Genomic DNA, 14,681 nt, shown 5'->3' on the forward strand with positions numbered 1-14,681 from the left:
ATTTCGGAGCTGTTGGGTAAACAGCACTGGTCAGAGCTCAAATCTCATCTAAGACAATTACTACTTACTTACTTCCAGACCAATTATTTTAATTGAAATTGTAAAACATTTATTTTTGATGTTATGATCACGTGGAAACAGTAAAAAGCTAGAAAGTTATAGGTCAAAGGTTCATTAGGCCTGTGTTAAAATCAGACCTGTGAAACCTATTTTATTCCTGTAATAATAAAACAAAACTTAATGTTTGACCGGCTGGGCCCACTTATTCTGTTAGGGTTTTTTTATATACTCCTCTTTTTTACCTTCTTCATCTTCCTTTTACAATATACTCCACTATTTAAATACACATTTAAGCTATTACTTGCCGGTGTAAAAAGAAAACACAAACTAGAAGCTTGAAATCACCAACACCTGCTCATGCTCCCAACTGGTAGCCCACTACTCTCACATCGAATGTTTTGATTTCTTTCTATTTTAACATACAAAAGGTTTTCATTTTCTTTCTTTACTCAGATCTTGTTCCCACAAACAAGGAGCTTCCATTTTGTTCATTTTTCAAATTTCTTAACCCTCCTCCTCCTCCTCCTCCTCCTTAGATCCCTCTCTCTCTCTCTCTCATTTAAAATCGGTTAGACATGTTTAATGAAAATGGGTAAGAGTGTGATGTTGCAGGAGTATTGGTGTAAATGAGTCAACAAGGTGAAGTGTGGAACAACAGAAAAAGGAAAAAGGAAAAAAGAATGCTGGTGCTTTAATTTCTAACTACTGTGATTTTCTTCATTAATCAGGTTAGTTCATTTTTAAATGAGTTAGTCATTTGTTCAGATTGGTAAAATGTTCATGTTTCTTATACAAATCATTATAGTTTAAATATGCTTTAATTGATGTGTATATTTGGACATTGTTTTTCAAATGCATGCCCTAAATTGGTACTAAATCATCAGTTTCTTTTTAATCGTATTTTTTTATTTTTTATATATATTAAAAAAATTATTTATTAATATTAATTTTTAAATAATTATTATTATTTTATCTATAATATTCTTAATTATTTATTATATATATATTTTTTAAAAATTATTTATGAATAATTAAAATAAAACAATTAATAGTATCTTAAATTTTATAATTGATCATTAAAAAAAATATTTAAAAAAAAAACATTTATAAAAGAACTTTATTACGTAATTTTAAAACATTTTTTTATAGTATTAAGTTAACTAATGTGCACAAATGCAAGTGAATTAAGTTTACAAAAATTGAAGTGAACAGATTTTATATTCACTCCATCAAACATTTTCTTGTGACTCCGACATCTGACTTGATCGTCTTCGGCCAGAAACAGCTTGAAATCCGTTCAGCCTTTTCTTTCACCTTATTTCATCCCCTCCCGGCGAGGATGCGATTCCATCTCGATTTCTGGCCGCGATAGCCACCGCCGCAAAAAGCCCTGCACCACCTTGAATCACGCCGCAATTCAAGGAAAAAACACCAGGAGCAATGACTACTCACAAACTTTCTCAATGTATTCAAGGTGACACAAATTTCATTCTTAAATGTTAATCCACTGAATCGTTGTTAATGTGTTGTTTTTTTGATAAAGTATTTCTCTAATTTCTGCTTACAGGTCCAATCTCCAACCCATTCTGCATATAACAATTTCGGAGCTGTCGAGTAAACAACACTGTTCAGAGCTCAAATCTCATCTAAGACAATTACTACTTACTTACTTCCAAACCAATTATTTTAATTGAAATTGTAAAACATTTATTTTTGATGTTGTGATCACGTGGAAACAGTAAAAAGCTAGAAAGTTATAGGTCAAAGGTTCATTAGGCCTGTGTTAAAACCAGACCCGTGAAACATATTTTATTCCTGTAACAATAAAACAAAACTTAATGTTTGACCGGCTGGGCCCACTTATTCTGTTAGGGTTTTTAATATACTCCTCTTTTTTACCTTCTTCATCTTCCTTTTACAATATACTCCACTTTTTAAATACACATTTAAGCTATTACTTGCCGGTGTAAAAAGAAAACACAAACTAGAAGCTTGAAATCACCAACACCTGCTCATGCTCCCAACTGGTAGCCCACTACTCTCACATCGAATGTTTTGATTTCTTCCTATTTTAACAAACAAAAGGTTTTCATTTTCTTTCTCTACTCAGATCTTGTTCCCACAAACAAGGAGCTTCCATTTTGTTCATTTTTCAAATTTCTTAACCCTCCTCCTCCTCCTTAGATCCCTCTCTCTCTCACTCTCATTTAAAATCGGTTAGACATGTTTAATGAAAATGGGTAAGAGTGTGATGTTGCAGGAGTATTGGTGTAAATGAGTCAACAAGGTGAAGTGTGGAACAACAGAAAAAGGAAAAAGGAAAAAAGAATGCTGATGTTTTAATTTCTAACTACTGTGATTTTCTTGATTAATCAGGTTAGTTCATTTTTAAATGAGTTAGTCATTTGTTCAAATTTGTAAAATGTTCATGTTTCTTATACAAATCATTATAGTTTAAATATGCTTTAATTGATGTGTATATTTGGACATTGTTTTTCAAATGCATGCCCTAAATTGGTACTAAATCATCAGTTTCTTTTTAATCGTATTTTTTTATTTTTTATATATATTAAAAAAAATTATTTATTATTATTAATTTTTAAATAATTATTATTATTTTATCTATAATATTCTTAATTATTTATTATATATATATAAATTTTAAAAATTATTTATGAATAATTAAAATAAAACAATTAACAGTATCTTAAATTTTATAATTGATCATTAAAAAAAATATTTAAAAAAAAAACATTTATAAAAGAACTTTATTACGTAATATTAAAACATTTTTTTATAGTATTAAGTTAACTAATGTGCACAAATGCAAGTGAATTAAGTTTACAAAAATTGAAGTGAACAGATTTTATATTCACTCCATCAAACATTTTCTTGTGACTTCGACATCCGACTTGATCGTCTTCGGCCAGAAACAGCTTGAAATCTGTTCAGCCTTTTCTTTCACCTTATTTCATCCCCTCCCGGCGAGGATGCGATTCCATCTCGATTTCTGGCCGCGATAGCAACCGCCGCAAAAAGCCCTGCACCACCTTGAATCACGCCGCAATTCAAGGAAAAAAACACCAGGAGCAATGACTACTCACAAACTTTCTCAATGTATTCAAGGTGACACAAATTTCATTCTTAAATGTTAATCCACTGAATCGTTGTTAATGTGTTGTTTTTTTGATAAAGTATTTCTCTAATTTCTGCTTACAGGTCCAATCTCCAACCCATTCTGCATATAACAATTTCGGAGCTGTCGAGTAAACAGCACTGTTCAGAGCTCAAATCTCATCTAAGACAATTACTACTTACTTACTTCCAAACCAATTATTTTAATTGAAATTGTAAAACATTTATTTTTGATGTTGTGATCACGTGGAAACAGTAAAAAGCTAGAAAGTTATATGTCAAAGGTTCATTAGGCCTGTGTTAAAACCAGACCCGTGAAACATATTTTATTCCTCTAACAATAAAACAAAACTTAATGTTTGACCGGCTGGGCCCACTTATTCTGTTAGGGTTTTTAATATACTCCTCTTTTTTACCTTCTTCATCTTCCTTTTACAATATACTCCACTTTTTAAATACACATTTAAGCTATTACTTGCCGGTGTAAAAAGAAAACACAAACTAGAAGCTTGAAATCACCAACACCTGCTCATGCTCCCAACTGGTAGCCCACTACTCTCACATCGAATGTTTTGATTTCTTCCTATTTTAACAAACAAAAGGTTTTCATTTTCTTTCTCTACTCAGATCTTGTTCCCACAAACAAGGAGCTTCCATTTTGTTCATTTTTCAAATTTCTTAACCCTCCTCCTCCTCCTTAGATCCCTCTCTCTCTCTCTCTCATTTAAAATCGGTTAGACATGTTTAATGAAAATGGGTAAGAGTGTGATGTTGCAGGAGTATTGGTGTAAATGAGTCAACAAGGTGAAGTGTGGAACAACAGAAAAAGGAAAAAGGAAAAAAGAATGCTGGTGTTTTAATTTCTAACTACTGTGATTTTCTTGATTAATCAGGTTAGTTCATTTTTAAATGAGTTAGTCATTTGTTCAAATTTGTAAAATGTTCATGTTTCTTATACAAATCATTATAGTTTAAATATGCTTTAATTGATGTGTATATTTGGACATTGTTTTTCAAATGCATGCCCTAAATTGGTACTAAATCATCAGTTTCTTTTTAATCGTATTTTTTTTTTATATATATTAAAAAAATTATTTATTATTATTAATTTTTAAATAATTATTATTATTTTATCTATAATATTCTTAATTATTTATTATATATATATTTTTTAAAAATTATTTATGAATAATTAAAATAAAACAATTAATACTATCTTAAATTTTATAATTGATCATCAAAGAAAATATTTAAAAAAAAAATAACATTTATAAAAGAACTTTATTACGTAATTTTAAAACATTTTATTACAGTATTAAGTTAACTAATGTGCACAAATGCAAGTGAATTAAGTTTACAAAAATTGAAGTGAACAGATTTTATATTCACTCCATCAAACATTTTCTTGTGACTCTGACATCCGACTTGATCGTCTTCGGCCAGAAACAGCTTGAAATCCGTTCAGCCTTTTCTTTCACCTTATTCCATCCACTCCCTGCGAGGATGCGATTCCATCTCGATTTCTGGCCGCGATAGCCACCGCCGCAAAAAGCTCCGCACCACCTTGAATCACGCCGCAATTCAAGGAAAAAACACCAGGAGCAATGACTACTCACAAACTTTCTCAATGTATTCAAGGTGACACAAATTTCATTCTTAAATGTTAATCCACTGAATCGTTGTTAATGTGTTGTTTTTTTGATAAAGTATTTCTCTAATTTCTGCTTACAGGTCCAATCTTCAACTCATTCTGCATATAACGATTTCGGAGCTGTTGGGTAAACAGCACTGGTCAGAGCTCAAATCTCATCTAAGACAATTACTACTTACTTACTTCCAGACCAATTATTTAAATTGAAATTGTAAAACATTTATTTTTGATGTTATGATCACGTGGAAACAGTAAAAAGCTAGAAAGTTATAGGTCAAAGGTTCATTAGGCCTGTGTTAAAATCAGACCCGTGAAACCTATTTTATTCCTGTAATAATAAAACAAAACTTAATGTTTGACCGGTTGGGCCCACTTATTCTGTTAGGGTTTTTTTATATACTCCTCTTTTTTACCTTCTTCATCTTCCTTTTACAATATACTCCACTATTTAAATACACATTTAAGCTATTACTTGCCGGTGTAAAAAGAAAACACAAACTAGAAGCTTGAAATCACCAACACCTGCTCATGCTCCCAACTGGTAGCCCACTACTCTCACATCGAATGTTTTGATTTCTTCCTATTTTAACAAACAAAAGGTTTTCATTTTCTTTCTCTACTCAGATCTTGTTCCCACAAACAAGGAGCTTCCATTTTGTTCATTTTTCAAATTTCTTAACCCTCCTCCTCCTCCTTAGATCCCTCTCTCTCTCACTCTCATTTAAAATCGGTTAGACATGTTTAATGAAAATGGGTAAGAGTGTGATGTTGCAGGAGTATTGGTGTAAATGAGTCATCAAGGTGAAGTGTGGAACAACAGAAAAAGGAAAAAGGAAAAAAGAATGCTGGTGTTTTAATTTCTAACTACTGTGATTTTCTTGATTAATCAGGTTAGTTCATTTTTAAATGAGTTAGTCATTTGTTCAAATTTGTAAAATGTTCATGTTTCTTATACAAATCATTATAGTTTAAATATGCTTTAATTGATGTGTATATTTGGACATTGTTTTTCAAATGCATGCCCTAAATTGGTACTAAATCATCAGTTTCTTTTTAATCGTATTTTTTTTTATATATATTAAAAAAATTATTTATTATTATTAATTTTTAAATAATTATTATTATTTTATCTATAATATTCTTAATTATTTATTATATATATATTTTTTAAAAATTATTTATGAATAATTAAAATAAAACAATTAATACTATCTTAAATTTTATAATTGATCATCAAAAAAAATATTTTTAAAAAAAAAACATTTATAAAAGAACTTTATTACGTAATTTTAAAACATTTTATTACAGTATTAAGTTAACTAATGTGCACAAATGCAAGTGAATTAAGTTTACAAAAATTGAAGTGAACAGATTTTATATTCACTCCATCAAACATTTTCTTGTGACTCTGACATCCGACTTGATCGTCTTCGGCCAGAAACAGCTTGAAATCCGTTCAGCCTTTTCTTTCACCTTATTCCATCCACTCCCTGCGAGGATGCGATTCCATCTCGATTTCTGGCCGCGATAGCCACCGCCGCAAAAAGCTCCGCACCACCTTGAATCACGCCGCAATTCAAGGAAAAAACACCAGGAGCAATGACTACTCACAAACTTTCTCAATGTATTCAAGGTGACACAGATTTCATTCTTAAATGTTAATCCACTGAATCGTTGTTAATGTGTTGTTTTTTTGATAAAGTATTTCTCTAATTTCTGCTTACAGGTCCAATCTCCAACTCATTCTGCATATAACGATTTCGGAGCTGTTGGGTAAACAGCACTGGTCAGAGCTCAAATCTCATCTAAGACAATTACTACTTACTTACTTCCAGACCAATTATTTTAATTGAAATTGTAAAACATTTATTTTTGATGTTATGATCATGTGGAAACAGTAAAAAGCTAGAAAGTTATAGGTCAAAGGTTCATTAGGCCTGTGTTAAAATCAGACCCGTGAAACCTATTTTATTCCTGTAATAATAAAACAAAACTTAATGTTTGACCGGCTGGGCCCACTTATTCTGTTAGGGTTTTTTTTATATACTCCTCTTTTTTACCTTCTTCATCTTCCTTTTACAATATACTCCACTATTTAAATACACATTTAAGCTATTACTTGCCGGTGTAAAAAGAAAACACAAACTAGAAGCTTGAAATCACCAACACCTGCTCATGCTCCCAACTGGTAGCCCACTACTCTCACATCGAATGTTTTGATTTCTTCCTATTTTAACAAACAAAAGGTTTTCATTTTCTTTCTCTACTCAGATCTTGTTCCCACAAACAAGGAGCTTCCATTTTGTTCATTTTTCAAATTTCTTAACCCTCCTCCTCCTCCTTAGATCCCTCTCTCTCTCTCATTTAAAATCGGTTAGACATGTTTAATGAAACTGGGTAAGAGTGTGATGTTTTATGTTGCAGGAGTATTAGTGTAAATGAGTCAACTAGGTGAAGTGTGGAACAACAGAAAAAGGAAAAAGGAAAAAAGAATGCTGGTGCTTTAATTTCTAACTACTGTGATTTTCTTCATTAATCAGGTTAGTTCATTTTTAAATGAGTTAGTCATTTGTTCAGATTGGTAAAATGTTCATGTTTCTTATACAAATCATTATAGTTTAAATATGCTTTAATTGATGTGTATATTTGGACATTGTTTTTCAAATGCATGCCCTAAATTGGTACTAAATCATCAGTTTCTTTTTAATCGTATTTTTTTATTTTTTATATATATTAAAAAAATTATTTATTAATTTTAATTTTTAAATAATAATTATTATTTTATCTATAATATTCTTAATTATTTATTATATATATATATATATATATATATATATATATATATTTTAAAAATTATTTATGAATAACTAAAATAAAACAATTAATAGTATCTTAAATTTTATAATTGATCATTAAAAAAAATATTTAAAAAAAAAATAACATTTATAAAAGAACTTTATTACGTAATTTTAAAACATTTTTTTATAGTATTAAGTTAACTAATGTGCACAAATGCAAGTGAATTAAGTTTACAAAAATTGAAATGAACAGATTTTATATTCACTCCATCAAACATTTTCTTGTGACTTCTACATCCGACTTGATCGTATTTGGCCAGAAACAGCTTGAAATCCATTCAGCCTTTTCTTTCACCTTATTCCATCCCCTCCCGGCGAGGATGCGATTCCATCTCGATTCTGCATACCACCGATTTCTGAGCTGTTGAGTAAACAGCACTAGTCAGAGCTCAAATCTCATCTAAGAGTAACCAAACCCGCAACATTTCTAGATCAATTACTTAATTGATTCAGACCTTGTTTTTAGGTTCTTTAATTGGTCTCAGAAAGAGTTCAGATTTTCATATGATCTTGAACCAACTGCCAAACTTTTACATTCTCTAGCGAATTCGAAAAGGTACTCAAAGTTAGGTCTTTTCTGGATAGCTTTGTTAAAAACAGGAAACATACAGTTTCTTCTGTTTTTCACTCCCTTTTGTTAGGCGGAGGTCGATCCAGTGCTACTGTTCTGATAATCGATATGTTGGTGTTAGCGTATGTTAGAAATTTAGAGATGCATTCTACTTATGAAGGGTTTAAGCGAGCTCAAGATTATGGATTTAAATTATCGCTGACTTCGTGTAATCCGTTGTTGAGTGCTTTGGTGAAGGAGAATAGAATTGGTGATGTGGAGTATGTGTATAAGGAGATGATAAAGAGAAGCATTCGACCAAACATGAACACATTTAATGTTTTCGTTAATGGTCTTTGTAGAGGTGGTAAGTTGAACAAGGCGGAGGATGTTTTTGAAGATATGAAGGCGTGGGGAGTTTTGCCGAATGTGGTTACTTACAATACTCTCGTTGATGGTTATTGCAAGAGGGGCGGTGCTGGAAAAATGTAGAAAGCTGAAGCTATTATGAAGGAAATGGTTGCTGAGAAAATTTGTCCGAATGAAGTTACTTTTAATACTCTTATTGATGGGTTTTGTAAGGATGAGAATGTATTGGCTGCAGAGAAGGCTTTTGAAGAGATGCAAAAGCAGGGATTGAAACCTAATACAGTTACTTATAACTCGCTGATAAACGGTTTATGTAATAACGGTAAGCTAGAAGAGGCGGTTGATTTGTGGGATAAGATGGTTGGTTTAGGTTTGAAGCCAAATATTGTAACTTATAATGCTCTTATAAATGGGTTTTGTAAGAAGAAGATGATGAAGGAAGCAAAAAAGGTATTTGATGATATAACCGAGCAAGAGTTGGTTCCCAATGCTATAACATTCAATACTATGACTGATGCATACTGTAAGGAAGGGATGATGGAGGAAGGGTTTGCACTGCGTAGTTCAATGCTACACGAAGAGATTTTTCCGAATGTTTCAACTTATAACTGCTTAATTGGAGGCCTGTGCAGAAAACGGGATTTACGGGATGCAAAGGATCTTCTAATTGAAATGGAGAATAATGGTTTAAAAGGCGACGTTGTGACATACAACATCTTGATAGATGGATCGTGCAAAATCGGCAAACCAAGAAATGCATAAAATTACTTAATGAAATGTTCAACCTTGGTTTGAAACCTAATCATGTGACATATAATACTTTGATGGATGGTTATTGTATGGAGGGGAATCTTAAGGCAGCGTTGAACATGAGGGCGAGAATGGAGAAAGAACGAAAGCAGCTGAATGTTGTTACTTATAATGTTTTGATTAAAGGGTATTGTAAAGTTGACAAGCTAGAGGCTGCAAATAATCTTCTTAATGAGATGTTGGAAAAGGGTTTGAATTCAAACCGTAATACATATGATATAGTAAGATTGGAAATGTTGGAGAAAGGCTTTATTCCTGATATAGAAGGACACTTGTAAAGATCACCTTGTAAAAATCGATCACAATGTCGAGTTTGATTTAATAGAATTTTTAACTCTTCACCATTCTTTAATTTTATTGTTGTCTGATTATAGAGGAGTCTTTTTCTTAAATGTTGTTTCTTAACTATCGTTTTTAAACTGTGTAAGAAATGCATGGACGTGAGATTAGATACTATCGTTCTGTCTGTCTTGTATTTTTTTATCTTTAAATACCTGTAGCTCTCACGTATAGGAAATGTTATAAAAGAAGTCCCAGACAAATGTAATGGTTAAAAAACCTGCTATTTTATTATTGCCTAGTAAAAAACAATATCGTTGTATTTGCATATATACGAACAATAAATATATATTTAAGCTGAATTAAAATCTGTAGCTCTCACAAAAAGAAGCCATGAATCACCCGCCGCCAGTAGATGCTTTGCTCCACAACAGTACTCATGAATATACTAAACTATACTAGTAGCTAAAAGAAACATCTGATTAAAAATCTTCTGCACAACCTGCAAGATAAAAAAAAATTAACTTTGTGGAGAACATACACAAGAAGTATAAAGCAGTTGAACTATCCAATGGAAGTAAGAGAACAAGACTTAAGAATTACTTTAGCTGAACCAAGGTGAAGATTGTCGAAGACCGTCTCAGGGATTGAAGATACTTGAACCACTGATATTGACAGCAATTAGTAGTGCCATGCCGGTAATCACAGCAAGCCAAAATAAGGCTGACTCTGCATTTCAAAGTTTTTATTTTCGTCCTGAATACGAGAAGCTTTATGAATCTTACAAACATTCACATAATACATATCCATGTTAGACAAGGTTATATTAGAGATTATAAAAGTATGGTACCTCCAGAACCTTCAGATTTATCAGAACTAGAAGGAGTTAATTCTGCATTGGCAACAGGAGATTTTGATACTTTAGATGCTGTATTTGAGCCATTTTCCGAACCTTTGGTAAACCCAGCTTCAGATGTTACTATCCCTTGAAATTCTTCTCTAACAATGATTGCAGCCAAAACATCCATAAATGATTCTTTATCTGTTTGGTACATAGAATCTCTTACACCCTTTTGATCAGTGACATTTGCTTCTTCTGTATCGGACAACTCGTCATCTGAAGCATCTATATCAATGAAATCCTCCCCGGTCTTGTCATCTTCCTCGTCTTCCACATAGGCTTTATATGTTAGCCTAAGCAATATCTCCCCAGATGAGCCCTTTCCTCTAAAACCCCAACCCCCTTGTAAGACCACAATTCTGTCTGTTGGTACTGTGTCTTGAAGAGATCCCAAATCAACCTGAAAACATTTTCAAATAAGAAAACATGCACATGCGGGAAAATACAAAATTAACTATAAAATCCCTTATTCACTTTTTATTCAAGTGCCAACGTTGAAACTCAATACGACAAAGCCTACCGTTGAAGGAGGACAGTTGACAAATGACAAAAAAGATGCTAAGCAGCAAGTTCAAAAAAGAAAAAAACTAATCGTATTATCTATAAACAGTAGATTGTGAATGAAGTACATACATATTAAGTAGAGAAAATGAGGAATAAAACATCACCCAAATACTTTAGGCATTGCACATAATACATACCTCTCCTGTACCTATACTCAAATCTGCAAATCCGAATGCGTCCTTTACTTGGATATTTAACTTCTGCTTTTTAGGGTTGGAAACAAGCATATGGAAATCCCGTAGTGCTAGCGCATATTAATACGAAGAAAAATATAGAAATAGCAAAAACAAAGATGAATCAAGAAATCCAAAAACAACACCTGATTCCAAATTGGCATTCCAGGGGGGCAAATGACAGTAGTTTGACTGTTCTTTTTGCTGCGTATGGATCTGTCTTGGCTGAAAAAACAGAATAAAATTTGAGTATGGTAGACAGTACAACATAACTCACATTATTCCGTAACTAAACTTTTGTGGATACTGAATAGGGGATAAAACAAAAACCATGTTCACATAACATAAATTACAAAATAGACTTCAAAAAGAAAATCTATTAAATAGCAAAGAAAGTCCCGATGGAGTACAAATAATCCAAAAAAAATAGGCAAAAATCTACTTAAAAGAAAATACAAGACTATAGAATTTACCAAAAAGATAAGGAAGCTTTCTAGCATCCACAAGAGTGACGGATAGTTCACCAACAAAATCCATGTTTCCTTCTTGCATTTCTCCATCTTTAACACCATCAGCGACGGGACCCACAGTGACAGGACCAACAGCTTTTCCCTTCTGGAAGTCCAAAACAATTTTGTTTAGCCGTACAAATAGTCTAGGTAAATCTACTGTAATAAGTTTCGTCAAAAACCTACAACAGAAAGGCCAGAATAATTACATTACAACTAATGACATGAAAAAAAACCCAATTTCCACAGCCAATCTAGAGATAATAGATCCATAAGTATGAAGAGAACAGGAAATCTGCGGACTAAATTGAAACAAAGGAGAACTCAACTTCTAAATTTTAAAAAATTGAATAGCCGTCGACTATTAATCAAATAAATATTTCATCTGGAGTATAAAAAGTTTCCAAAGTGTAGTTACTTTCTATAACTAGTAAAATTAGCATCAAATGCATGTTCTAATAATATTTTATAGATAGTAGTACCACTTTAAAAATGCATTCACACAAGTGTACACTCTGCTTCACAAGCATCAATTGCAATGAGCTTATAAGTTATAACAGCTAAAAAAATAAATGGAACTTACATTGAGAGAACAATGTACAAAAGAAGGAAAAAAAACAAAAAATGTCAGCAACAATATGTTAGATATTCTTCAAAAATATGTCTTTGAAATGCAAGGAAATGACATGTTACCTATGAAATATCAAAACAAACAAAAAAACTGTATATTATCAAATTAAAATACCAGACAGGAAATACACCATATCAAAATATTAAAAAAACACAAGTCTTAACCATATAGATTAGGCTTTTGGGAGAGTAGTTTCTTCATATTATTGTATAAAAGCTTCTATGACCAAGTGATCCCAAATATAATCATTGCCACCGTAACTCTTAAAATAAAACTAAATAAATGTAAATGCAACATAGTTGTGCCTGTGTAATGTCCATAACATTAAAAGAATCCTACGTGTGGAGACACTTCGGTTCAACACTAATCAAGAGCCCTTACCTAACAAGTAACAACCTAAGTATTTGGGAGAGCTGATTTGTGACACAATGTTGGCAGCGAAAAGGGAGGATACATGGTTTAATTTGTTAAGTTGGCCATTAAGACTCCAATTTCACGAGTAAAGAAGGGGTATCAAACTAGTCTTTATAACCTTTTACAACAACCATACCAACCAACACATAACTCTCATCAGCACCAGGAATCATGTGCAAGTCCATTGTCAAAAGATGCTTAGGGAAATGGCACAAAATTAACTCATTCATACAGTTATACTATTCGTTCTTTGTCAAACAGCTTTAAGAAGTAAGATAATATTCACTTGTTTTTGTGGTTAGCTATCACAATGGACCATGGTGTAGTGTAGATTATCAATTTTTGTCGAGCAGACACAAATGACATTCACAGCACATCTTGTTTTTGTAACTATTTTCTACAAAAGCTATGTTTCTAATTGATTTGCCTACAAAGTCACTCAGATCCAAGTAAATATAAATAATATAATTTCTAAGATTCACAAAAAAATGGCATACCCATTAAATTGAACAAACGGAATGGAGACAGCTCAAATTTAATCTTTGGAAGTGAAACAAAAGCCCACGAAGCAGCACCGACCCAAGGTTCTGTTGGTATTAGTCTCAATTTTACCCAAAGTTCACCGTCAATATCAAAATCTCGAACACGAACAGGTACAACAATTGGAATAATACCAAATTTAAGAGAAAGACTTAACAGCATGCAGGCACTTCCAGTATACCTAAGGCCTATCTGGTACCTAGATAAAACCAAGGGAAATAAATTGCTTATATTAACCATATGATAATAAAGAATAAATAACACAATAGCCTTGGATCTCAGGAATATAAATCCAAAAATAGTATTACTAAAAAATACTCCAAAATCCAAAACTAACCCTTTCTACAAAAAGATATGATAAAAAACATTACCAGAACAACAATTCTAGTTCAAATGAAGCATACCAAGCTAAAAGATCAATTTTTTCAATATTTGATAGCGAATAGAACATTTAACTTAAACAAAGAAGAAAAACATAACTTATAGCAATTGAATAAAGCACAAGAGAAGAAAAACATACTGTAAATCATTGACACGCCGAGAAGTTCTGCGCTCAACATTCCTAACAGATAAAGGTTCATCCCCTAATGAAAATTGCTTAATCTCAACTCTTTCAACATAATCAGGCTTCTCTAAATCATCAATAATAGGTTGAAGCAACCCAATAACCCAAGTTTCAAGTCCACCTCTATAAACCTTCCACAACTTCCCCAAAACAATGTTCACCCATTCAACCGACTCTTTCCTCTGCAAATCCTTTTCCAAAAAAAAAAAGAAAAACTAGTAGGCACTTGAGGCCACACACCACGAAAACTATCTCCACTACTACTAACTTTGTTTCTCCTTTTTCCTAAAAGTCCACAATTTATCAAAAACAACACCAACAAAGAAAAAAAAACACAAACAAACCAGCAATGTTTCCGTTTATAGGAGGCGACGGAATCGGGTGAATCACACCCAAGTGAGTTCTAAGCTTATCCACAATCGGATCCTCTTGAAAAGTAGTGAAGTTTGAACCCAATTGAACTTGTGAATCTTGCAACTTACCTTCTTCAAGTTCATCATTTGAAACCCTATTATCAAGTACGAAACTTTTAGCACCCCGTGTAGTGGAATTGGCGTTCCAATTAGTAGAACCTTGTTTGCGAATCGAAGAGGAGTGAATAATCCATTTTTTCTTCGAAATTTGTGATTAAAACCATTTTCAAACGCAAATCAAACCTTGATCCATATCAAG

At 32.3% G+C, this 14,681-nt stretch overlaps 2 pseudogenes; one reads left to right on the forward strand and one right to left on the reverse strand.

Annotated features, from left to right (window-relative positions):
- The first annotated feature begins 7,284 nt into the window (after nt 1-7,284).
- Nucleotides 7,285-9,774, forward strand: LOC127080922 (pentatricopeptide repeat-containing protein At1g09820-like; annotated as a pseudogene).
- A 201-nt stretch (nt 9,775-9,975) lies between these two features.
- LOC127080923 (uncharacterized) overlaps nt 9,976-14,681 on the reverse strand; it is a 100,644-nt pseudogene continuing 95,938 nt past the window's right edge.

This window comes from Lathyrus oleraceus, chromosome 5 (assembly GCF_024323335.1).
Source record: "Lathyrus oleraceus cultivar Zhongwan6 chromosome 5, CAAS_Psat_ZW6_1.0, whole genome shotgun sequence".
Classification (NCBI taxonomy): Eukaryota; Viridiplantae; Streptophyta; class Magnoliopsida; order Fabales; family Fabaceae; genus Lathyrus; species Lathyrus oleraceus.